At 40.6% G+C, this 24,037-nt stretch overlaps 1 protein-coding gene across 3 annotated transcripts in view; it reads right to left on the bottom strand.

Annotated features, from left to right (window-relative positions):
• Apoo (apolipoprotein O) overlaps positions 1-24,037 on the bottom strand; it is a 104,103-nt gene that overhangs the window by 6,075 nt on the left and 73,991 nt on the right. The window lies entirely within an intron of this gene.

Below are 24,037 nucleotides of genomic sequence, written 5' to 3'. Positions count from 1 at the left end.
AACTAAGTCATGCCATCCATGAGAATTTGTGTAGGAAAGTTTCTAGTAGGAAAAGTCCACTTGCTAATATAGTTGTGGTCTTCCTTTCCTATATATGATTTCTTTATTAATTTTTATTATTTTTTTCTGAGGTCTCCCTCTAGACTAGGCTGATCTGGAACTCATTCTGTAATCCCAGGCTGGCCTCGAACTCACAGCAATTCTCCTACCTCTGCCTCCCAAGTGCTGGGATTAAAGGTGTGTGCCACCATGCCCAGATTCCTTTACATATTTTTAAAACTGTGATTCTGAGGGCTGGGGAGATGGTTTAGTGGTTAAGGTGCTTGCCTGCAAAGCCAAAGGACACAAGGTGGCACATGCATCTGGAGTTCGTTTGCAGCAGCTGGAGACCTGGCATGCCCATTTTCCCTATATCTGTCTCACTCTCTCAAATAAATAAATAAATAAATATATTTTTTTTTAAACTGTGATTCTGACATAATATTACTAAGACCTGCTTGACATCATAAGCTGGCAGCCTGAATAACTCTAGGCTATGGCTAGGCAGACCATGGGGCTATGCTTCTGTGAGCTGGCCTTTGTGCATGTGCTCCTGGTGGTCCTCTCAGTGGTGTTCACGGGTGAAGAGGGGATAAGATGAGAAGGCAGGAACACGTGATTGACCCTGTCATCACACAGCATGGCTTCTACAGTTTTAAGGCTTACTGGCGTAACTGAGAACTGTTGCTATGAACCACTTTATGTCCACTGCACCAATATTAGTATTAGTGTGCTCTCTCATTTTAAGAGAGCCCTAGTTTGGATGATATATATATATCATATATATATATGTATATATGTATATATACATATCTACATTTCACATCCACTTAATGATGTGCTCTGGGGAACAATGCCAAAGATGTGTTCTGAGGAACAATACATTGCTTGGTGGATCAATATACAATTCAGAAGCCTACTTGCGGATCTGATCAGAGCTCTTACAGGAGCCAGCATCAGTGCACCATGTCTTCCTCCTCCAGAGTCACTCTCCACCCTGCTCCCATATGCGCACACATGTGAATACACACAGCTCACCACAGTCCCAGCAGCTTTTCTGCTGTTATTAAACTTCCCAATCTGCTTCTGAGGACATGACTTTTCCAAAAATATATCCCTTGTCCTTGAATGGTCAATCCCAGTTTTTACTTGGCTAAAGATAATCATCCTTTGCTTAACATTTTCTTTATACCTTGGGTCCTTCAATTTAGGCTAAGGCCTTTTGTTCACTTGTATTATACCCATGCTCTTTCTGATTTGTACCACTATTTCCTTCATATTTAAGTCCTTTGTTAACCTATAGTCTTCATGAGGACATACTATCCTGGGACATCCTAGCATGTAGTATTGAAATAGTTGTTGAATAAACAAATAGAACGGACTAGACAAGCTGGAGAGATGGCACAGTGGTTAAAGACATTTGCTAGAATGAAACTTAGAGATCTGATGAGGATAAAAAAAAATGTTTGGGGCTGGGCATGGTGGCACACACCTGTAATTCCAGCAAGTCAGAGGTAGAAGCAGGAAGAATGTCAGTTCAAGATCCATCTGGACTACATGTAAAGACCATGTCTCCAAAAGATAAAGTTTGAGTGTGTGATGCATGAAGAATAAGAGATAAGAAGCTTATGAAAGCAAGGGCTATAACCATGGTTAACTACTGAGTCTGCCATGAAAACAATGTTTTCCCTGCCTGGTTCCCTACCTAGTTACATCTCAATTAAGTTAACACCTTCCAAGTACATGAAATGATAGTCTTAGATATTCTACTATTATTCTACTACCTATGTCTACCTCAAAAAATTAGATGAGGGCTGGAGAGAAGGCTCAGTGATTAAGTGCATTTCCTGCATAAGCATGAGGGCCTGAGGGGGTCCAAGAGGGCTTGAGACAGCTAGAATTTGAATTGCCAGATCCCATGTAAACAGATGGATATGGCCATGTGCACCTGTAACCCCAGTCTCACAGCGGAGCAGACCTAAGAATTATTGGAGCCTCACAAGCTATAGAATCAATACAGACTAAAGTTCAAAAGACCAAGCCAAAGCTTAATGCTCAATGTTCTGATACCCCACCTGGGCAGGTGAGCATATGGGACGCACCACACCACCAGACATACACACCACACCACACAAACAAAAAAGTGTGACAAATTTATACACCTCTCAATTTATTTATAAACCTCTCAAACAATAAGAAAATAAGCAGACAAAACATTCTTCTGGTTCAGAAAAATGGCTCTGTTGCTAACAGTATTTTCCTATTTCGTTCCATATCATATAACATAATAAAACAAATACGTCACTAAAAAAATATTGGACCCCACTTACCTACCATATTACAAATTAGAGCTCTGTAGGCAAATAGCACCATGATCTCACAGAAGATAACATTCTCACTTCAATGGGCAGTTTGTGATTTAGCCTAAGCAAAAAAATGCTTGCACTTTACAGTATTTTTAAAATATTTTATTCATTTATTCACTTATTTCAGAGAGAGAAAAAAAGAAAAAGAGGTAGAGAGAAAGAGAGAGAATGGGCACACCAGGGCTTCTAGTCACTGCAAACAAACTCCAGATGCATGTGCCATCTAGGCATCTGGCTTTACAAGAGTATTAGGGAATCAAACCTGGGTCCTTAGGCTCTGTGGGCAAGTACCTTAACTGCTAGGCCATCTCTCCAGCCCACATTTTTACAATTAAAAAAAAGGTATATATGTAGTATGTGTGATAGGTTGTATATATACCCAGCTTTTTATATGAAGGCTGGGAAATGAAGTCAGGTCTTCATGCTTGCACAGTAAGTGCTCTTACCTGCAAAGACATCACCTCAGACCCCAAGTTTTATTTTTTATTTTATTTATTTATTTATTTATTTTTCTTTTTCGAGGTAGGGTCTCAGTCTAGCCCAGGCTGACCTGGAATTCACTATGGTGTCTCAGGGTGGCCTCGAACTCACAGTGATCCTCCTACCTCTGCCTCCCAAGTGCTGGGATTAAAGGCGTGTGCCACCACGCCCGGCAATAAGTTTTATTTTTTGAAAGTTTGTAACAACTCAAAAATAAAGAAATAAGTTTTTAACAATCATTTTACTTATAATCTATTTTTAATACATATCTAGTTTTGGTTTAATTTATTTTCTCACAATGTCCATGAACACGAATAACACTTTCTGTTAACAACAAAACTGAAACATTTTTTGAATGAAAGCAATGATTCCTAATTGTTACGTACTGCCATGTGAAGGGAGACTGGCAGTAATTTATCTTCATTGTCAATTGACTGGATTTGGAATCCTACAGGAGACATACTTCTGGATGTACCTATGAGGTCATTTTCAGAGAGGTTTAAATGAGGTGGGAACACCCACCTTGAATTGGGGTGGTGCCATCCCATGGGTTGTGGTTCTGGACTGAATTAAAGGAAAAAAATAAAAAGAAAGTAGACAGAGAAGTGTAGCATCAGCTCTCTGCTTCTTGTTCTGCTGAGGTGTGAGGAGGTGAAGTCATATCTGAGCCGCTTCTGTCACCATACCTTCCTCACCATTAGCAAAAAAAACACTTTTCTTCTGTAAAGTTGCTCCTTTTAAATATTTTTTAGTTATTTATGAGAGAAAGAGAGAGAAATGAATATGCGTGTATGGGCACACCCAGGACAGCTTGTCGCTGCAAACAACTCCAGATGCATGTGCTATTTTGTGCGTCTGGTTTTACATGGGTACTGCAGAATAGAACCTGGGCCAGTATGCTTTCCAAGCAAGTACCTTTAACTACTGAGACATCTCCCCAGCCCTAAAGTTGCTCCTTGCCAGACACTTAGTTATAGTGATGAGAAGTAATACAGTTAGCCAAACACTGAAGGTATAGCAGCCTACTAAAATGTCGGAGGAACTTTTTCATAATTTATTTAACTCCTTTAAAATGCAAGTTCCTATGGGCTGGAGAGATGGCTTAGCGGTTAAGTGCTTGCCTGTGAAGCCTAAGGACCCCGGTTCGAGGCTCGGTTCCCCAGGTCCCACGTTAGCCAGATGCACAAGGGGGCGCACGCGTCTGGAGTTCGTTTGCAGAGGCTGGAAGCCCTGGCGCACCCATTCTCTCTCTCTCCCTCTATCTGTCTTTCTCTCTGTGTCTGTCGCTCTCAAATAAATAAATTAAAAAAAATAAAAATAAAATGCAAGTTCCTAACGAACCTAACATGGTTCAAGGAAATTCACAGAAGGGGGGGGGGCAGAAAAATTGTAGAGCCACATGTTGGGACATTATGCACAGAGACATTGCCTCTTCCCCATAACTAATGGCTACCCTACCCCCACAATGCACGATCCACATTCTCCAATGAGGAGGGTATCTTCGGAGGGGGGAGGACAGGGTGGATGATGGTACCAACATGGCTGTATAAACACTGTACATAACTATATTTTAAAAATGCAGGCTCTTTACTTGTAACGTGGGGATGATAATAATAGAATAACAGAATCTACCTTACAGATTCTTTCTGAGCAAAGAACATATAGCCTTTAGGACTAAGCTCAATGAATGTAAATACTACATGATGTCACTTGATTTTTTAAAATGTTCTTTATTTAACTATTTATTTGAGAACAGGCATACCAGGGCCTCTTGCTGCTGCAAACAAACTGTAGATGTTTATACCACTTTGTGCATCTGGCTTTACTTGAGTATTGGGTTATCAAACCCAGGCCGGCAGCATTTGCAGGCAAGTGCCTTTAACCACTGAGCCATCTCCCCAGGCTCTTAATTATTCTTTTGATAACAAATGAGTGGATGAAGAAAATGTAGTAAATAACATATTTGGCCATAAAGAAAAATGATATCATGACATTTGCAGGAAAAGGAATGCAAATGGATATCATTGTTAAATAAAATAAGCCAGACTAAGAAAGACAAATACCACATGTGTTCTCTCATATGCAGATCCTAAATTTTACATTGTATGTATGTGTGTGTATACATGTGCGGGTGTAGGTGTAAATCATAAAACTAGAAAGTGGATCACATGAGGGGAAAACGACATCTTAACAGAGAGGGGAGAGAGTAATAGAATGCATATGACAGGAAAGCAGAAGCGGGAATACTAGAGAGAGGAAGAGAAGTGGGGGTGGGGAGCAGAGGCAGGATGAGGAGAGAGACATGAAGGATCAACAAGAACAATGTGTGAAAATGCCATAATGAAATATACTTACTCTGTATGCTAATATGAAAAACCACCAAAAAACTATTAAACAAATAAATGAAAAAGTAAAGATAAGTGACCTGATAAATACCTCAATAAAATTCTAGCTCACTAAAATGTGACAGACAAAATAGTGGCCCCCAAAGATATCTGTTTCCCAATTCCCAAACCTGTGACTGTGCTACTTTATAAGGCAATGAGGGATGAAGACTACATTAGAATTAAGACTGCTAATCAGTTAACCTTTAAACAGGGGGGATTACCTTGGATTATATGGATGGGCTCAACTGAATTTTATGAGTTAACAGAGATTAAGAAGAAGGAAGAACAAACAGGTCATAGACAGGGAACTTGAAAAAGACTTGGCCTGTGGTTGCTGGCTTAAAAATGAAGAAAGAGGAATGTTAGTCAAGGCCTTCAGAAGCTGGGTCAGCCTCAGCTGCCAGCCAGCGAACAGACCTTGGTTTACAACTGCAAGGAATTGAATTCTGTCAACAACCTCAATGAGCAGGAAGTTCTGCTGTAGGGCCTCCAGAAAGGAATGCAACCATGCTGACACCTTGATTTAGGATTGGACTTCTGACCTACTGAGCAAAGATCTGTATTGCTTTCAGCCTGGAAATTTGTAGTCATTTGTTTCAGTACCAATAGGAAACTAAAATAATGATATAAGGACCCTTGACTATGGGGTATAAGCCCATGATTCCATTTTTTTTTATCAGTAGTGGGCACAAAATTGTGCAGTTTGCCATGAGTAGCCTGATGGCTATCATGTGTCACTAAGCATCTATTTTATATGTTCTGCACATGGATAACTCATTACTCCTCCCCAACAGCACCAGGAGATATGATTCCCTATCTCTCAGAGTGCCAGAGTAACTTAAGATTTCAAGGCTGGAATGAGGCAGTATTAGACAAGAAACAGGTAATTCTGCTCAAATCTACCCTCTTACCCACCAGGGTAAAATGATTGTCAGGGTATTTTTTTCTGGGCCCCAAAGTATATACTTTTCTTAAGAGATGATCTCACAGCATACATGCAGAATTTCTAAGTAATGATGTTTTTAAAAATAGGAAAAAAAATCATTGCCTAGTACTTCTATTTCTTATACTTTTAGAAAGTAGAAAAGGGCTGGAGAGATGGCTTAGCGGTTAAGCGCTTGCCTGTGAAGCCTAAGGACCCCGGTTCAAGGCTCGGTTCCCCAGGTCCCACGTTAGCCAGATGCACAAGGGGGTGCACGCGTCTGGAGTTCGTTTGCAGAGGCTGGAAGCCCTGGCGCACCCATTCTCTCTCTCCCTCTATCTGTCTTTCTCTCTGTGTCTGTCACTCTCAAATAAATAAATAAATTTAAAAAAAAAGAAAGTAGAAAAGGTACAAATTCAGGAGAACTTTAGCTTTGTGGAAAATTTACCACACTGTCTTAATTGTCTTATTTTATTTATTTATTTGGGGGAGGGGAGAGACAGATACAGAGAAACAGAGAATGAGCATGCCAGGACCTCTAGCCACTGCAAGTGAACTCCAGATGCATGTGCCCCCTTGTGCAACTGGCTTATGTGGATCCTGGGGAATTGAACCCGGGTCCGTAGGCTTCGCAGGCAAATACCTTAACCGCTAAGCCATTTCCCCAGCCCTTAGCTTTCTTTTAAATCTTCCAGTAGTAAGAACAGTCAAGCTAAGATCTATCCTCTTAACATATTTTCCCTGTTTTGGCCTCACACATGCTAGACAAGTGTTCTACCACTGAGCAGCACTTTTAGTCCTTAACAGAATTGAAATGTGTCCTATAGCATTGTCACCTAAAAGCACAAAGTTGCACAACAGATCTCCAGAACTTACCAGCTTGTTTGACTGAAACTTTCCACTTATCAATTAGCAACTGCCCTCTTCTCCCTCCCCGGGACTCCTGGGAACCACCATTCTATTCTTTGCTGCTATGAGTCTGAGTACTTGAGATACTTCATGTAAGTGGAGACATGCAGTCTTTGTCCTGCTATGACTGGCTTATTTCAAAGGTAAATATTTTAAGATGGCATAACTGACTTTAGCTGGGTTCATGTGTTTATAGAGCTGAGGAATCTGGAATGGAGGAAGAGAAAGCAGAGCATGTTTACTCAGGGTGGCGGCTGCTTCCCTTGTGTTTTCCTGCTGAGCCAGCAAGGGCCTGAATAAAACTACTAAAAGCTCAGCTTTCATGTTGGGTACAGGTTCATGTTTCTGTGTTTTCCTGTCCTTTAAGTAATTATTGCTGGCATTTAACAATCATTCTATAATCCTTTAAAAGTAAACTGTTGCTTATTTTAAAAACCTAGTGAAAAAATATGACATTTACTGAGAACACAGGGTTGTATTTAACTACTTATAAGACAACTCCAAGAGAGCCAGCTATCTGTGGATCTGGCTATGGTGGTTCACATCTGTATCCCGGCCAGCGAGAGGCTGAGGCAGAAGGACTGCAGCAAGTTTGAGTTCAGCTTCGAGTGTAAGACAATCTCAAGGAAAAAAAAAAAAAAAAAAAGGCACCATCTGTGACCCTAAGGACTGACAGCCATGCCAATATGCAATTAGTTTACAGCTCTGATACTCAGACCTTAGGCTAGGACTATTCTTTTTTTTTTTTTTTCTTCAGAACCATGCGTTTTTATTTATCTTTACACACAGTTAAAAGGGCAGGCATGGTGTTAACATACCAAAACCCAATTATATAACTAACTCCCATGGAATGTTTTTACAAAGGACATATTTGGTCAGGGTTAAAGTGACTGTAGTTAAGAATGTCAGCTAGGGATGGGGGATGGGTCTTGCCTTGAAATGTCAACTATATTCCCAGGAAAGTTAGATATGTTGCTCAGTGGGAAGCCACACACAAAAGTTGAATTCCTTGTTTTATTATAACTTACATGTGGAAACCTGTAAGGGTTAAATGGCTATATGTATTCTTGAGACTTGCCCCTCTTTGACCCAGACCACCCTGGGCTACATAAGACACTGAACAAAGAAACCCAAAATTCCCCTTGTAGTAGGAGGCTTTCACTGGCTATTTTCCAGTATACCATCTAAGGATTTCGCATGACACCAGGATACCCACTGAGGAAGGGCAGACACTAGAATCCACCTCCCCCATCTCACTTCAGTACCTCACTTTAATTTATTTTGTTGATAAAAACACACAGGACAAATAGGGCTCCAGATGCCTTCCTCACACAGGAAAGACAGGGTTATTCTGAAAGGGTATCAGATTAACAATATGCAACCAATAAATAGACCATGCTCTTATTAAGTGCCTAGACTAAAGGAGTAAAAACTATCATGGAGAACACTGATAGTCAATCACATGAAAAACTTCTATTTTCATCAAAATAAGGAAACAGCCAAGTATGGTGATGCACACCTGTGATCTAGCACTCTAGAGACTGAAGTAGGACATCATGACTTTGTGGATGGCCAGTACTACATAGGAAGACTCAAAAACAAAAGAAAGCATAACAAACCAGGCTTATTTATGTGCCTACACAGACCTATAGCCTTGCCAAATGATCAACACGAGCAGTCCACACTGCCTCTGGGCCCAGCTACCCATTTGCAGATGATATGAACATGGCAATTATACCATCAAGTGTAAAAGCAATAAAACCTATGCTGGTAGAAGCTCTATACGTGCTAGGTTCTTTTAACAGACTTAAAGTAATAGGAAAATACAAAGACTAGAGGGGGACCTCTAGAGTAGAGACTTAAAAGAAGTCAGCATGGTGGTGCATACCTTTAATTCCAGCACTCCAGAGCCAGAGGTAAGAGGATCTCTGTGCGCTCAAGGCCAGCTGGGACTAGAGCAAGACCCTACTTCAAAAAGCCAAAAAACAAAAAAGAAGAGTTCATTAAAGGTAATAAAACACAAAAGTACTGAGCAAGGGCTGGAGAGATGGCTTAGCGGTTAACGTGTTTGCCTGTAAAGCCATAGGACCTTGGTTTGATTCCCCAAGGCCCATGTTAGCCAGATGCACAAGGGGGTACATGCGTCTGGAGTTTGTTTGCAGTGGCTGGAGGCCCTGGCACACCCATTCTCTCTCTCCCTCTCTCTCTTTCTGCCTCTTTGTCTCTCTCTCAAATAAATAAATAAATAAAAATAAAGTTAAAAAAGTACTGAGCAAGGCTGAAGTGACAATGACAGGACAAATACTTCAGTGATAAGGCTATAAAGACAATAAAGGTGGCAGCATGGAAGGTAGCAGCCAGGAAATCTCAGCAGTTGAGAGACAGAGGCAAGAGGCTGCAAATTCAGGGCCAACTTGAGCTACATAGCAAGGGCTAGGGCAGCCTGGGCTACATAGTGAGAGCTTGTCTCAAAAGAAAAAAGAAAAACAAGAAGAGTCAGAATAGCAGCTATTTTGGAGGGGTGGGTTGAGAGATGGCAAATTCCATATCTTTTTCGTTAACATGTTTTCATCTATTTGCAAGGGGAGAGAGGGAGGAGGAAGAAAGAGAGAGGGAGAATGAATGGGTGTACTAGGGCCTCTTGCTGCTGCAAATCAACTCCAGATGCATGACAAGTTTGTGCATCTGGCTTTATGTGGGTATTGGGTAACTAAACCTGGGCCAGCAGAATTTACAAGCAAGTGTCCACTCAGCCATCTCCCCAGCCCAAGTTCCATTTCTTTTTCATTTTTCTTTGTTTATTTTTATTTATTTACTTGAGAGTGACAGAGAGAATGGGCACATCAGGACCTCCAGCCACTGCAAACAAACTCCAGATGCATGTGCCACTTTATGCATCTGGCTTACATGGGTATTGGGGAATCAAGCCTCGAACTGTGGTCCTTAGGCTTTACACACAAGCACTTAACCACTAAACCATCTCACCAGCCCCTCTTTTTAAATTTTAGATGATGATTTGCAATGGTGTTTGCTTTATAACTATTCACTTAGCTCTAAAAAGTTTATGTTATTTAAGGAAAGCACATTACTAGGTATTATAGTTTGAATGTATAATGTCTCCCAAAAAGTCATGCGTTTGAACACTTGGTCCTCAGCTGATGGCACTATTTGGGAAGGTTGTAGAATCTTAGGAGGTGGATCCTTGCTGGAGGAAGGAGCCCACTGTGGGTGGGCATCAAGGTTTATAGCCCAGTCCCACTTATTTGCTCTCTGCTTCCTACCTCCCTATGTGACCAGCTTTGCTTTCTACTCCTATTACTACAATGCCTTCCCCACCATGAAGGAATGTATCCCCTCAGAACTTTAAGATGAAATAAACCCCTTGTCTTCCTTAAGGTGCTTCTGGCCAGGTATTTGATAATAGCAGCACGACATCGACATAACTAATAGAGAAAAGTTGGAACTGAGAAGTGGGGATGTTGCTGTAAGAAAACTGATCATGTTGAAGGAAGAACTGGAGCAAGATAACTTTTTTTATAGGTAATCAGCAAGGGTCAGAGGCCCAAGGAGAACATGGATGTCACCTTCCCTACCCTGCAAGGTCTGGAACCCAGGTCTGATCCAAGATGGCAAAAAGTAATTCCTCAGTGACAGCTTCCTGTTTCTTCATTAGCACGCTTGTGGGCTGACCCCCTCCTGAGTCAGCATCTTAAGCCTATAAGCCAATCAGGTCTCTCCATTATACACCTGAGTTTGACGATGAAATTCATCCTTTTGGACCTGGAATGAATCTCCTGGCTCTCATCACTCTCCTAGTTGTTGCTTCCTGACCCCCACTGGTTAGCTCTCCCCCTTCTCAGCCTGGATAGGAAGGAAGAGGATTTCTTCTTGTCCAGGCAATTTCCTGCCTTGTTTTTAGGTGCTTTTTCACTTTGTTACGTGTATGATCTGTTTTTAAGTTATGAGCCCTTTACTATCTCTTAATCCTTCTGATCTCTTATCAGAGGGACCTTGTATCTTGGCTCTCCTGCTTTGCTTTCCACATGTGTATGTGCCTTCTCCAGAGGCTTGTTCCACAGAGATGTGAAGATTTTCTCTATCTTTCCTCAACCTTCCCAGCCTGGTTGGTAAGAAGAATCACTTTTTTGGTTTGAGGATTCCTGCTAGCCTTCCCCATGGTCCCTAACTTTCTCTAAAATAAACCTCATAATTCATAATTTACCCTTTTTGGAGTCTTTGTTTTTATTTCTTTGCTAACTTAGATAAGGACTCAAATGTTGGGGTCCCTGGGACTGAAATCTGCCTCTTTATGGAATGTAATACCCCCTCCTCGACCCAAAATCCCATATAAATGTGGTCCATGAGCCTTTGGCATTGGTTTGGGGAAAATGTGGAAGAGTTTGAAACTTTGGGCCAGAAAAGTCAATGAATAATGTAAACAGTTTAACTGGCCCTTCTGGTGGCAGTTTGGAAGAAAGGAATGCTGAGGAAACACTCGCAGTACAGGCTTGAGTTCATGAGGTTTCAAATGGAAACAAGGACTCTATCAGGAACTAGGTAGAGGCAGCTCGTGTGTTCTCACAAACTAGGAGCATTCTTTCCATGTCCTGAGAACTTGAGTGAAGTTGAATTTAAAGGTGAAGGTCCAATTTATTTAGCAGAGGAAATATCAAGATATCCCAGCATTCCAGTGGTGGCATGACTTCTGTTGATTGATTATATTCAGATCCACAGTGACAGAACACCAGGCAGAGCACAAAGATATTGAATATGAAGTTTGGCAAGGAAAGAGATGTAAACAAGTACAAAGTCCAGGACAAGAAGACTATAGCTGACAAAGCAGCTATAATTGTTAAAGGAGATTATCATCACTGAAGAGAAGCCTTCTGCACTGTACTGGGACAATAGAAAAGATGCCCTGAAGACAAGAAAGTCCCCACCAATTGAAGGCTCCAGCTTATAAGCATGTACATTCTTTTGGAAGGAAAGTCCTAAAGGGTGAATGCTGAAGGTTTCCTTCTCCTGGAAAGCAATGGCCAAGATAAGCCTACAAGGCGTATATAGGCTGCAACTGTCATGCAAGAGAGCCAGGCTTCATCCTGAGCTGGCAGCAGAACTTGGCAATATTGTCTATATGGTACAGATATGGAAAATGCAAGACTGGATCTGAAGAGATGACTCAGCAATTGAAGGTACTTGCTTGCAAAGTCAAACTGCCTGGGTTCGATTTCCCAGTACCCAAGTACAACCAGATGCACAAAGTAGCACATGCATCTGGCTTTCATTTGCAGTGGCAAGAAGCCCTGGTATACCCAATTTCATTCTCTTGCTCTCTCCACTTGCAAACAAAATAATAAAAAAAGAATCTTTTAAAAGATGCAAGATTATGGGCATCATGGGATATTTTATCATGGTTCCAGAAATCTGCTAAGGCCAGACAATATACAGCAGGGACAGAAGCTCCAAGAGGCCACTACATGGAATGTGAAGATGAAACTTAAGTTTTAGTGGAGACCTCAGGATGTTGAAGATGCCAGGATAATGAGATATTTGCTATGAAAAGCTATAGGCTCAGAGTGGAGTCAGTCCATGGGAGAAGTTATGTGTACTATAGGCAACAGAGCTGGAGGGACAGGGCTACTCAAGCCATTGGAATCCAAGACAATTTCATTTTGAGTCCCAGATACTAGACATGGAACAATAGGATTTGGTGTTTGCCATACTAATTTTCAGTTTTGCTTTGGTCCATTTTGTCCTTATTATACACCCATTTCTCCTTTTTGGAAAGGGAATGTTTACTCTATGCCACTGTATGTTAGAAGTGTGTAATTTGTATTTGGTTTTATGTGGGGTCCCAGTTAAGAGATTGTCTTGGATCTCAGAAGAGACTTTGGACTTTAGACTTTTGAACAGTAGAGGAATTATTAAAGACTAACTGGATTTTTAAAGTTGGACTGAATGTATTTTGTATCAGAGATGGCTACAAGCCTATGGGGGTTAGTGGAGGAATATTATGGTTTGAATATAAAATGTTCCACATAGACTTATGAGTTTGAATACTTGGCCCTCAGCTGGTGGCACAGCCTGAGAAGGTTGTAGAACCTTTAGGAGGTGGAGCCTTGCTAGAGAAAGTAGGTCACTGATGGAAGAAAGCCTTGAGGTTTTATAGCCCAGCCCCACTTCCTGTTTGTTCTCTCTTCCTGCTGCCAATGTGACCAGGCCATCCTTTTGCTCCCACTGCCATGCCTTCCCTACCATGTTGGAATGTATCCCCATAAAACAGGAGGCCAAAATAACCCTTTTTCCGGGGCTGGGGAGAGGGTTCAATGTTTCAAAGTTCTTGTTCTTGGCTTAGTGGTTAAGGTAATTGCATGCAAAGCCTAAGAACTCATGTTCTACACTCCAGATCCCATGTTAGCCAGATGTACAAAGGTGAGGTAAGTGCAAGGTCACACATGCCCACTAGGTGGTGCAAGTGTATGGAGTTTGGTTGCAGTGGCTGAGGCCATGGCATTCTCTATCTCTCCTCTCTCTGTCTCTCTCTTGCTCTCTCTAAAAAAGTGCTTGTTCTGCAAGCATGCTAACCAGAGTTTGGATCTCTAGCACCTATAAAAGATGGATGCAAAAGTGGCACACATGTCTGTAATTCCAGCCCTTACAGTAATAGGAAGACTCAAGAAAATACTGAAGCTGTCAGGGCCAGGTAGCCTGGCCTATTTAGGAGCAAAAACAGGAAAAACTTTATTTCAAACAAGGTGAAAGGAGAGGACTGACACCCTGGGACTGATTTCCATATACATGTAATGGCACACAGGAACCCATACAAACATACATATCACCATCATATACACATTCATATACATAAAAATAAATATTTAAAAGTATAATCCTTTCCTTCCTTAAGTTGCTTTTGGTCAGGAATTTTGTTTACAATGACAAAGTACACTAGAGGAACTAGGGAAAATTGATTCTGGACTATTGTAGCAGTTATCTTCTCATTGGGGAAAGCAGCTGACAAGAAGCAGCTCACTTGGAGGATAGGGTTTATTTTGGCTTGCAGTCTTGAGGGGAAGTTTTATGACAGGTCTAAGCAGAAAGCTTAAGAAGTGACATCACATGAAGGAAGTAGTCTGAGTGAGGTAGATTTGAACACCCAACCAGGCTAGACTAAAATACCCCAAAGTTCACCACCTCTATCAGCAAATTTCCATCTCCCAAAGACTATAACAGCTGGGTAATCCAGTGTGAGGCTTCATCAGAAACATGGGGACATTTAGCATTCAAACTACCACATTCTCTCCCTGGCCCCCATAGACTCATGGCCATCACATGATGCAAAATGCATTCTGTTCTACTTAAAAATCTCCATAAACTCAGCCGGGCGTGGTGGCGCACACCTTTAATCCCAGCACTTGGGAGGCAGAGGTAGGAGGATCACCGTGAGTTCGAGGCCACCCTGAGACTCCATAGTGAATTCCAGGTCAGCCTGAGCTAGAGTGAGACCCTGCCTTGAAAAACCAAAAAAAAAAAAAAAAAAAAAAAAATCACCATAAACTCTACCAGTCCCAACACTTCAAAAGTCCGAAGTTTCATCTGAGATGCAAGATAATCTTTTAACTGTGAGCCCTGAAATATCAAAATATGATACATATTTTCAACACATGATAGCAAAGAGCAAATGTTCCCATGTCAAAAATGAGAAATGGGGGCTGGAGAGATGGCTTAGTGGTTAAGCGCTTGCCTGTGAAGCCTGAGGACCCTTGTTGGAGGCTCGATTCCCCAGGACCCACGTAAGGCAGATGCACAAGCGGGCAACAATGTCTGGAGTTCGTTTCCAGTGGCTGGAGGCCCTGGTGCACCCATTCTCTCTCTCTCTCTCTCTCTCTCTCTCTCTCTCTCTCTCTCTCTCTCTCTGCCTCTTTTTCCCTCTGTCTGTTGCTCTCAAATAAATAAATAAAAATAAACAAAATTTAAAAAAAAACATTAAAAAAATGAGAAATGGGGCTTCCAGTTAAGATGGTGGCATAGGAATGACGCCAAAGCAGCCTAGGGGAGAAAAAGCCACCCCCCAAAAAAAAAACAACCAGAAAAATACACTCTTCTACTAAAAAGTGAAGTGTATAAGAAATTATCAACTGCAGCAGAGAAGTAGAAGAGATTCAGAACATCTAGAGAACATAGAGGCAGGCAGAATTGAATCCAACAGTGGCAGCATCAGGGCCAATTGGCCACAGCCACAAGGTTCGGCCTGAGCTGCAGGAAGATCCAGGTGAGGAGATTCTCCACTCACAATAGCCTTCTTAAAAACTCAAGAAACATGAAGAGAGGACAGCAGGGACCAATGAAGCAGCTTGAGAGGAAGAGGGTCATGAGGACCAGCGGAAGAACGTCAGCCACCATCCACAGCTGCCCCTCTCCCACTGCCAGTGCTAGCCAGCAAGCAGTAGAGACCTGGGGAAGGGAGCTCACCTACGCAGCACCTGGCACAGGAAATCAGAGAAATGACCCAGCAACCCAACCAACCTACCTGAGCCCACAGCACAGCAAAGAGGGACCCAATCAGGCATACAGCATAATTGAGACCAAAATCATCCAAACAGGTAACTGGGATTACACCAGGTCAGTACCTGCTAAATAAGCCTGATATGTAGGCTTGAATCGGAAGTGAGAATTGCTCCTTCCATGTCAGGGTAAATTATATGTTAAATCTGATGGACAGCAGGATTTGCCATTCTTAAATAAGCTATATTTTGGTCTTGTCGTGTCATTTGTTGCTTCCGGACTTATAGTACCTTTGTTTCCTCTTTTGTCATCCATTGGGGAAGGGCTTCACTTGGTCACAAGCTGACTTGGAACCCTCTACAGACCAGAAATCTTAGCCTCCCAGCTGACAGGATTAAAGCTGTGAGGCACCACACATCCTTAGGGACTGTGACTTTGTTAGAGGATCTGGATGTCCTAATACCAACACTTGAATAAATACTGTGGACTGTTTTTCATTGGATGTGTACATTGTTTAGTTAAATTTTAGAATTTGCATGTATTTTGTTCTCAGCATACTTGAATACTCTCATAGCAGACAAACCCAACACCTAGGGTCACTTTTGTGGTTACTCTATTAGACAGACTTAAGAGCCACACCTAGCACCTTAAGCTCCTACCCTGAAGATATATAATATCAGATTTATTGATACATCTAATAATACTGCAGATAATTAGAAAATCCAAGCATTAAATTAATCCAAGATGCAAAAATATATACACTGTAATACAAGAAACACAAAAGATCAAGACAATATAAATCCACCAAAAACTATTAATTCATCAGAAATGGCCTCCAGTAAGGCTGATTGAGAGGAAATGCCTGAGAAAAAATTTCAAAAGAATTATCATAAATATGTTCAAAGAAATTAAAGAGGAAATCAAAGGAATCAAAGAAGACAGGAAACCAATTTAATGAAATAAGGAGATCAATATAAGACATAAATAAGGAAATAGAAATAATAAAGAAAAACCAGTCAGAAATACTAGCAATGAAGAACACAGTCAGTGAAATAAAAAAAAAAACTCTGTAGAAAATCTCACCAGTAGAATGGATGAAGGAGAGGACAGAAGATCTAAACTAGAAGACCAGGTGGCAGATCTAATACAGTCCAACAAGGAGAAAGACAAACTAATAGGAAAGTATGAATGGGAATTTCAAGATATTCAGGACACTATGAAAAGATCAAACATAAGAATTCAGGGTGTAGGGCTGGAGAGATGGCTTAGCGGTTAAGTGCTTGCCTGTGAAGCCTAAGGACCCCGGTTCGAGGCTCAATTCCCCAGGACCCACATTAGCCAAATGCAAAAGGGGCGCACACATCTGGAGTTCATTTGCAGTGGCTGAAGGCCCTGGCGTGCCCATTTTCTGTCTCCATCTGCCTCTTTCTGTCTCTGTCTGTCATTCTCAAATAAATAAATAAAAATGAACAAAAAAAAATAAGCATTCAGGGTGTAGCTGGGCATGGTGGCACACACATTTAATCCCAGCACTCAGGAGGCAGAGGTAGGGGAATCACCAAGAGTTCAAGGCCACCCTGAGACTACACAGTGAATTCCAGGTCAGCCTGAACCAGAGTGAAACCCTACTTTGAAGAAAAAAAAAAAAAAGAATTCAGGGTATAGTAGGAGAAGAATTTCACTCCAAAGCATAGTAGGCGTTTTCAACAAAATCATGGAAGAAAACTTTCCCAAAATTGGGAAAGAGATGCCAATGCAGATACAGGAAGTCTCTAGAACACCAAACAGACAAAACCTGGAAAGAACCTCTCCTTGCCATATTATAATTAAACGACCAAATATACAAACCAAAGAAAATACAGTGAAGGCAGTTTGAGAGAAAAATCAAGTTACATACAAAGGCAAGCCCATCAGGATCACAGCAGATTACTCAACACAAATTTTAAAAGCCAGAGGGCTTGGAATGATGTACTCCAAGTCCTGAAAGTAAACCAAGGTTACTTTATCCTGCAAAGTTATTCATTCAAATAGACAGAGAAATAAGGACATTCCACAACAAAAGCAGGCTAAAGGAATATTTGAAGACAAAACAAGTTCTACAGAAAATACTTGACAGGATCCTCCATGATGAAGAGAAAGAAAAGCACACATATAAGGAACCTGGAAAAAATAAACCATATTCACATACTAGTTAATACAAGACAGCAAAGGTAAAACTGTAAGAACTACAAAACAAGAAAAATGGTAAAAATAAATACATACCTCTCAATAATAACTCTTAATATCAATGGCCTCACTGCCCCAAACAAAAGACACAGGTTTACAGACTGGGTTAAAAAGCAGGATCCTTCAATTTGTTGCCTCCAAGAAATTCACGTTTCTACAAAGGATCAACACTATCTTAGGGTGAAAGGTTGGAAAAAGGTGTTTCAAGTAAATATGCCTAGTAAGCAAGCAGGGGTCACTATCCTAATATCTGACAAGGTAGACTTCAGGCCAACATTAGTTAGGAAAGATAAGGAAGGTCACTTTATATTGATTAAAGACATACTCCAACAGGAGGACATTATAATCCTAAACATATATGCACCTAACATGGGGGCTCCCAACTTCATCAAATAAACACTATTAGAACTAAGGTCATAGTTAACACCAAACACAGTGGTAGTGAGTGACTTCAACACCCCACTCTCATCAATTGAAAGACTACCCTGACAAAAAATAAACAGGTCATTGAACAAATGCACCTAACAGATACATACAGGACATTTCATCGAAATGCCGCAAAATATACATTCTTTTCAGGAGCACATGGAACATTTTCTAAATACACCATATGCGGAGGTTTGATTCAGGTGCCCCCTAAAATTTAGGTATTCTGAATGCTAGGTTCCCAGCTGATAGAGATTTGAGAATTAACACCATCTGGAGACAGTGTATTGTTGGGGGCAGACTTATGAGCATTAAAGCCAGTGTCCCCTTGCCACAGTTTGGCATACTCTCTTTATTTATTTATTTATTTATTTATTTGAGAGCGACAGACACAGACAGAAAGACAGATAGAGGGAGAGAGAGAGAGAGTGGGCGCGCCAGGGCTTCCAGCCTCTGCAAATGAACTCCAGACGCATGCGCCCCCTTTGTGCATCTGGCTAACATGGGACCTGGGGAACCGAGCCTTGAACTGGGGTCCTTAGGCTTCACAGGCAAGCGCTTAACCGCTAAGCCATCTCTCCAGCCCTGGCATACTCTCTTATTCCTGTAGTCCACTTATGTGGGCCAGGGGGTGATGTCCACCCTCTGCTCAAGCCATCGGTTTCCCCTGCCATCATGGAGCTTCCCCCTCAAACCTGTTAGCCAAAATAAACCTCTTTTTTTCCCACAAGCTGCTCTCGGTTGATTGATTTCTACCAGCAATGTGAACCTGACTGCAACACCATATTTATGACACAAAGCAAATCTTAACAAATACAGGAAAATTGAATTAATTCCTTGCATTCTATCTGAACACAATTGGATCAAACTAAAAATCAACAGGAAGAAAAGCTATAGAACATACACAAAATCATGGAAACTGAACAATATACTACCACATGATGAATGGGCCAATGAAGAAATCAAGAAGGAAATTTTAAGAAATCATACAGTCAAATGATAAAGAGAACAGAACATACCAAAAACTTTGGGACACAATGAGGGCAGTCCTAAGCAGGAAATTTATAGCTTTAAGTGCCTATATTAATAAATTAGAAAGGTTGCAAGTAAACAACTTAATGCTTCACCTTAAAGCCTTGGAAATAGAAGAACAAGGCAAACCGAAAATCAGTAGACAGGCAGAAATAATAAAGATTAGGGCAGAAATTAATGAAATAGAGGCCAAAAACAAAAACAAAAAAATTCAAAGAATCAATGAAACAAAGAGTTGGCTTTTTGAACGGATAAACAAGATTGATAAACCCTTAGCAAATCTGAACCAAAGAAAGAAAGAAGAGACACAAATTAATAAAATTAGAGATGAAATAGGCACCATCACAACAGATACCCGAGAAATTCAAAAAGTTGTAGGGACATACTATAAGAATATATACTCCACTAACTTTGAAAATCTGAAAGAAATGGATGCTTTCCTTGATTTATATGACCTACCTAAATTAAATCAAGATGAGATTAACCACTTAAAAAGACATAAAACAAGTATGGAGATCCAAGCAGTTATCAAAAATCTCCCAAATAAAAGTCCAGGGCCAGATGGATTCACTGGTGAATTTTATCAGACTTTCAGGGAAGAAATAACACCAATGCTTCTTAAACTTCTTCATAAAATAGAAAAAGAAAGAATCCTACCAAACTCTTTCTACAAAGCCAGAATCACCCTGATACCAAAACCAGACAAACATTAAAAATAAAAAATTACAAACCAATCTCCGTCATGAACATAGATGCAAATATTCTCAACAAAATATTGGGAAACAGAATGCAAGAATATATCAGAAAGATCATTCACCCTCACCAAGTAGGCTTTATCCTAGAGATGCAGGAATGGTTCAACATACACAAATCAATAAGTGTAATATATTATATAAATGGACAGAAGGATAAAAATGACATGATCATCTCATTAGATGCAGAAAAAGCACTTGACAAAATCCAACATCCCTTCATGGAAAAAGTCCTACAGAGACTGGGAATAGAAGGAACATATATCAACATAATAAAGGCTATTTATGACAAGCCTACAGCCAACATAATAATAAATGGAGAAAAACCTGAAGCTTTTCCACTAAAATCGGGAACAAGACAAGGGTGTCCACTGTCCCCACTTTTATTTAATATAGTACTGGAAATCTTAGCCCTAGCAATATGGCAAGAGATACACATAAAAGTGATATAAATTGGAAGAGTTCAAGTTATCATTATTTGCAGATGACATGATTCTATAAAAAAAGGACCCTAAAAACTCTACCAGCAAGCTGTTAGAGCTGATAAACACCTCTAGCTAAGTAACAGGATACAAAATAAATACACAGAAGTCAGTGGCTTTCCTATATGCTAATAACAAACAAACAGAGTATCAATTCAGAGAATCACTCCTGTTCATAAGTGCATCAAAAAAATAAATAAATAAAGTACCTTGGAATAAACCTAACAAAGGACATGAAGGATCTCTATAATGAAAACTTCAAAACACTGAAGGGAGAAATTGCAGAAGATACTAGGAAATGGAAAGACATCCTTGCTCTTGGATCAGAAGAATCAATATTGTGAATATGGCAATCTTACCGACAGCAAATTACACATTCAATGCAATTACCATCAAAATTCCAATGGCATTCTTCAAAGAAATAGAAAAACTAATCCAAAAATTCATCTGGAAGCACAAAAAACTTCAAATATCTAAAACAATTTTGAGCAACAAAAATAAGATCATTCTTGATTTAAACCTGTATTACAGAGTCATAGTAACAACAGCATGGTACTGGCACAAAAACAGACATGTAGATCAATAGAACAGAATAGAGGACCCAGGTGTAAGTCCAGGTAGCTACAGTCACCTGATATTCAACAAAAAATACCAAAAATACTCATTAGAGAAAAGATGGCCTCTTCACCAAGTGGTGCTGGGAAAACTGAATATGTATCTGTAGAAGGATGAAAATAGATCCTTCTCTCTCTCTCTGCACAAAATTTAAGTCTAAATGGATCAAAGACCTTAATATCAGACATGAAACTCTGAAACTGCTAGAGGAAAAAGTAGGGGAAACCCTTCAACATATTGGTCTTGGCAAAGACTTTCTGAATATTTCCTGAATTGCTCAGGAAATAAAACCATAGATCAACCACTGGGACCTCATGAAATTACAAAGCTTTTATATGGCAAAGGACACTGTGGATAGAACAAGGAGGCAACCTACAGAATGGGAGAAAATCTTTGCCAGCTATGCATCTGATAGAGGATTAATATCTAGGATATACAAAGAACTCAAAAATTAAATAATAAAAAATCAAACAACACAGTTAAAAATGGGATATGGATGCTCAAATCATGGCTCCTACCTAAGAGAAATGACTTCAGCTCCACTGTTCCCAGGATCCACAAGTGCTTCCAGCCATCCCTGGATCTACCACGTGGGCACGCTAGCCAACTCCAGGCTTCCCACCTGTGTAATTTCTTTAAACTTGGGATAATGGAACTTATGCAAATATTCTCATGAAGTTCTTTCAGAAGAGAACATCCAGGTCCTCAAACACCACCAGCTCTCTGGGCTCAACAAAAAGGAGCTGGCAGTGCTCCTTGTCCAAAGTGATCCATTTTTCATGCCTGAGATATGCAAGACTTATACAGGAGAAGGCCGGAAACAGATCTGTAGCCAGCAGCTACCGTGCGAGAGACTCCACATCTGTGATCATTTTACCCGAGGCAACTGTGGTTACCTTAACCGCCTCAGGTCCCATAACCTGATGGACAGGAAGGTGCTGGCCATCATGAGAGACCATGGTCTGAGTCCAGATGTGGTTCAGAACATTCAAGACATCTGCAACAACAAGCATGCCCGGAAGAACCATGCTGATGTGAGAGGTATATCATCCTGTCTTCACTGTATGAACATCAAACAGAAGTCACCAAGAAAGAAATCTGCCTGTACTCTCTCAACCCCCGACTTCTCATATTGATGCACAATTTGAATACAATTGAAATCACATTATATATGCAGTTGTACACATGTACATGCCCGTAGCACTGTTTCCTCCAATTAAAACCCTGTTTAAGCCGGACAAAAAAAAAAGGATATGGAGCTAAATAGAGGGTTCTCAAAAGAAGAAATACAGATGGCATATAAACACCTATGACTTAGCTATATCATTCCTAGGAATATATCCTAAGGACTCATCTCATTACCTTAGAGATACTTGCTCAACCATGTTTATTGCTGCTCTACTCTCAATAGCTAGAAAATGGAACCAGCCTAGATGTCTCTCAACAGATGAGTGGATAATGAAGAGGCGGCACATTTACACAATGGAGTTCTACTTAGCAGTAAAGAAAAATGAAGTTATGAAATTTGCAGGAAAATGGATGGATCTGGAAAGGATTATACTTTCAGAGGGGGAGGGGATAAGATGGAGATTAGAGTTTAAAAGGGGAAAGTGGAAGGAGGGAGGGAATTATCATGGGATATTGTTTACAATTATGGAAGCTGTCAGTAATTTTTTTAATGAGAAATGGGGTTATAGCAAGTACAGATTGCACCAGTTCAAGATTAAAAACACAGGGCCAGCTGAGCGTGGTGGTGCACACCTTTAATCCCAGCACTCAGAAGGCAGAGGTAGGAGGATTGCCGAGAGTTCAAGGTCATCCTGAGAACACATAGTGAATTCCAGGTCAGTCGCTGCTAGAGTGAGATCCTACCCTGGAAAACAAACAAAAGAAACAAACAAACAAACAAAACAACAACAAGAAAACAAAACAACAACAACAACAAAAAACACAGGGCAAACATCAACTCTTGCAGTTCTATATCCTGCAACTGGGACTTGTGATGAAATCATCTGGTCTCCAAAAGGCTTTGGCAACTCTGCCTCTCTAGCCTTGTCACCTGTCACATAGTTCTGGCATCTCCAACATCCTGAGGTCCACTACAACCCAAGGTTCATCTTCATAGCTCCTTAGGACTCACAGGGTCTCCCCACAGGGACTTCAACTGTACCCCACACTGTTCTGAGACTGTGGTTGACTCAATGACCCTATTTTCCTACATTTTTCAAACTTCTAAAACCAGTATCAAGTGGGCTGCCAAATATATAAATCTGAGAGAATGGGGATAAAGCCAATTTTGTGGATCAGGAAACTCAGCAATCTCTTAGGCCCTCTCCTTTTAAAAGAATCAGCACTCCTTCCACTGTCCCAATTCAGAAAAGCTGGGCTATCCTCAATGGTGGTAATCTCTTAAATAATCACAAATGAAGGATGCAGTCTCTGTGCCTGGGATCAAAATCTGCTCACATTTCTTCTACCAATACCCGAGTCTATTATTTTTATTACTTTTAAATACACTTTTGTTCGAGTTTTCAGAACACAAGAAGAACACATCCAGTCTCTCCTCCAGTATAGCATACAAACTGCCTCTAGCCCAGTCCCCAAAACAATCTTCTTTGCCCGTGAAAACTTCACAAGCCAAGCCTTCACAGTCCATAGTTCTCTAGTCTAAATTTCCAGCAAACAAGTTCCAGGAGACCAAGAAAAACTACATTGTCAGACTTATTAATTATAGCAATAACCTGACCTCACTTCTTCTCAGTATCAATTTTCTATAGCAGTTTTCTTGTTGCTGGGACAAAACACCCAATCAGAAGCAGCTTATGGAAGGAAAGGGTTTATCTCAGCTTATAGTTGCAAGAGGGTAGTTTTATCATGGTAAGGAAAGCATAGTACGTGC

Source organism: Jaculus jaculus, chromosome X (genome assembly GCF_020740685.1).
Source record: "Jaculus jaculus isolate mJacJac1 chromosome X, mJacJac1.mat.Y.cur, whole genome shotgun sequence".
In the NCBI taxonomy this organism is placed as follows: Eukaryota; Metazoa; Chordata; class Mammalia; order Rodentia; family Dipodidae; genus Jaculus; species Jaculus jaculus.
The sequence above is the reverse complement of the archived record's forward strand: the minus strand, read 5'-3'. Positions and strand labels throughout refer to the sequence as shown.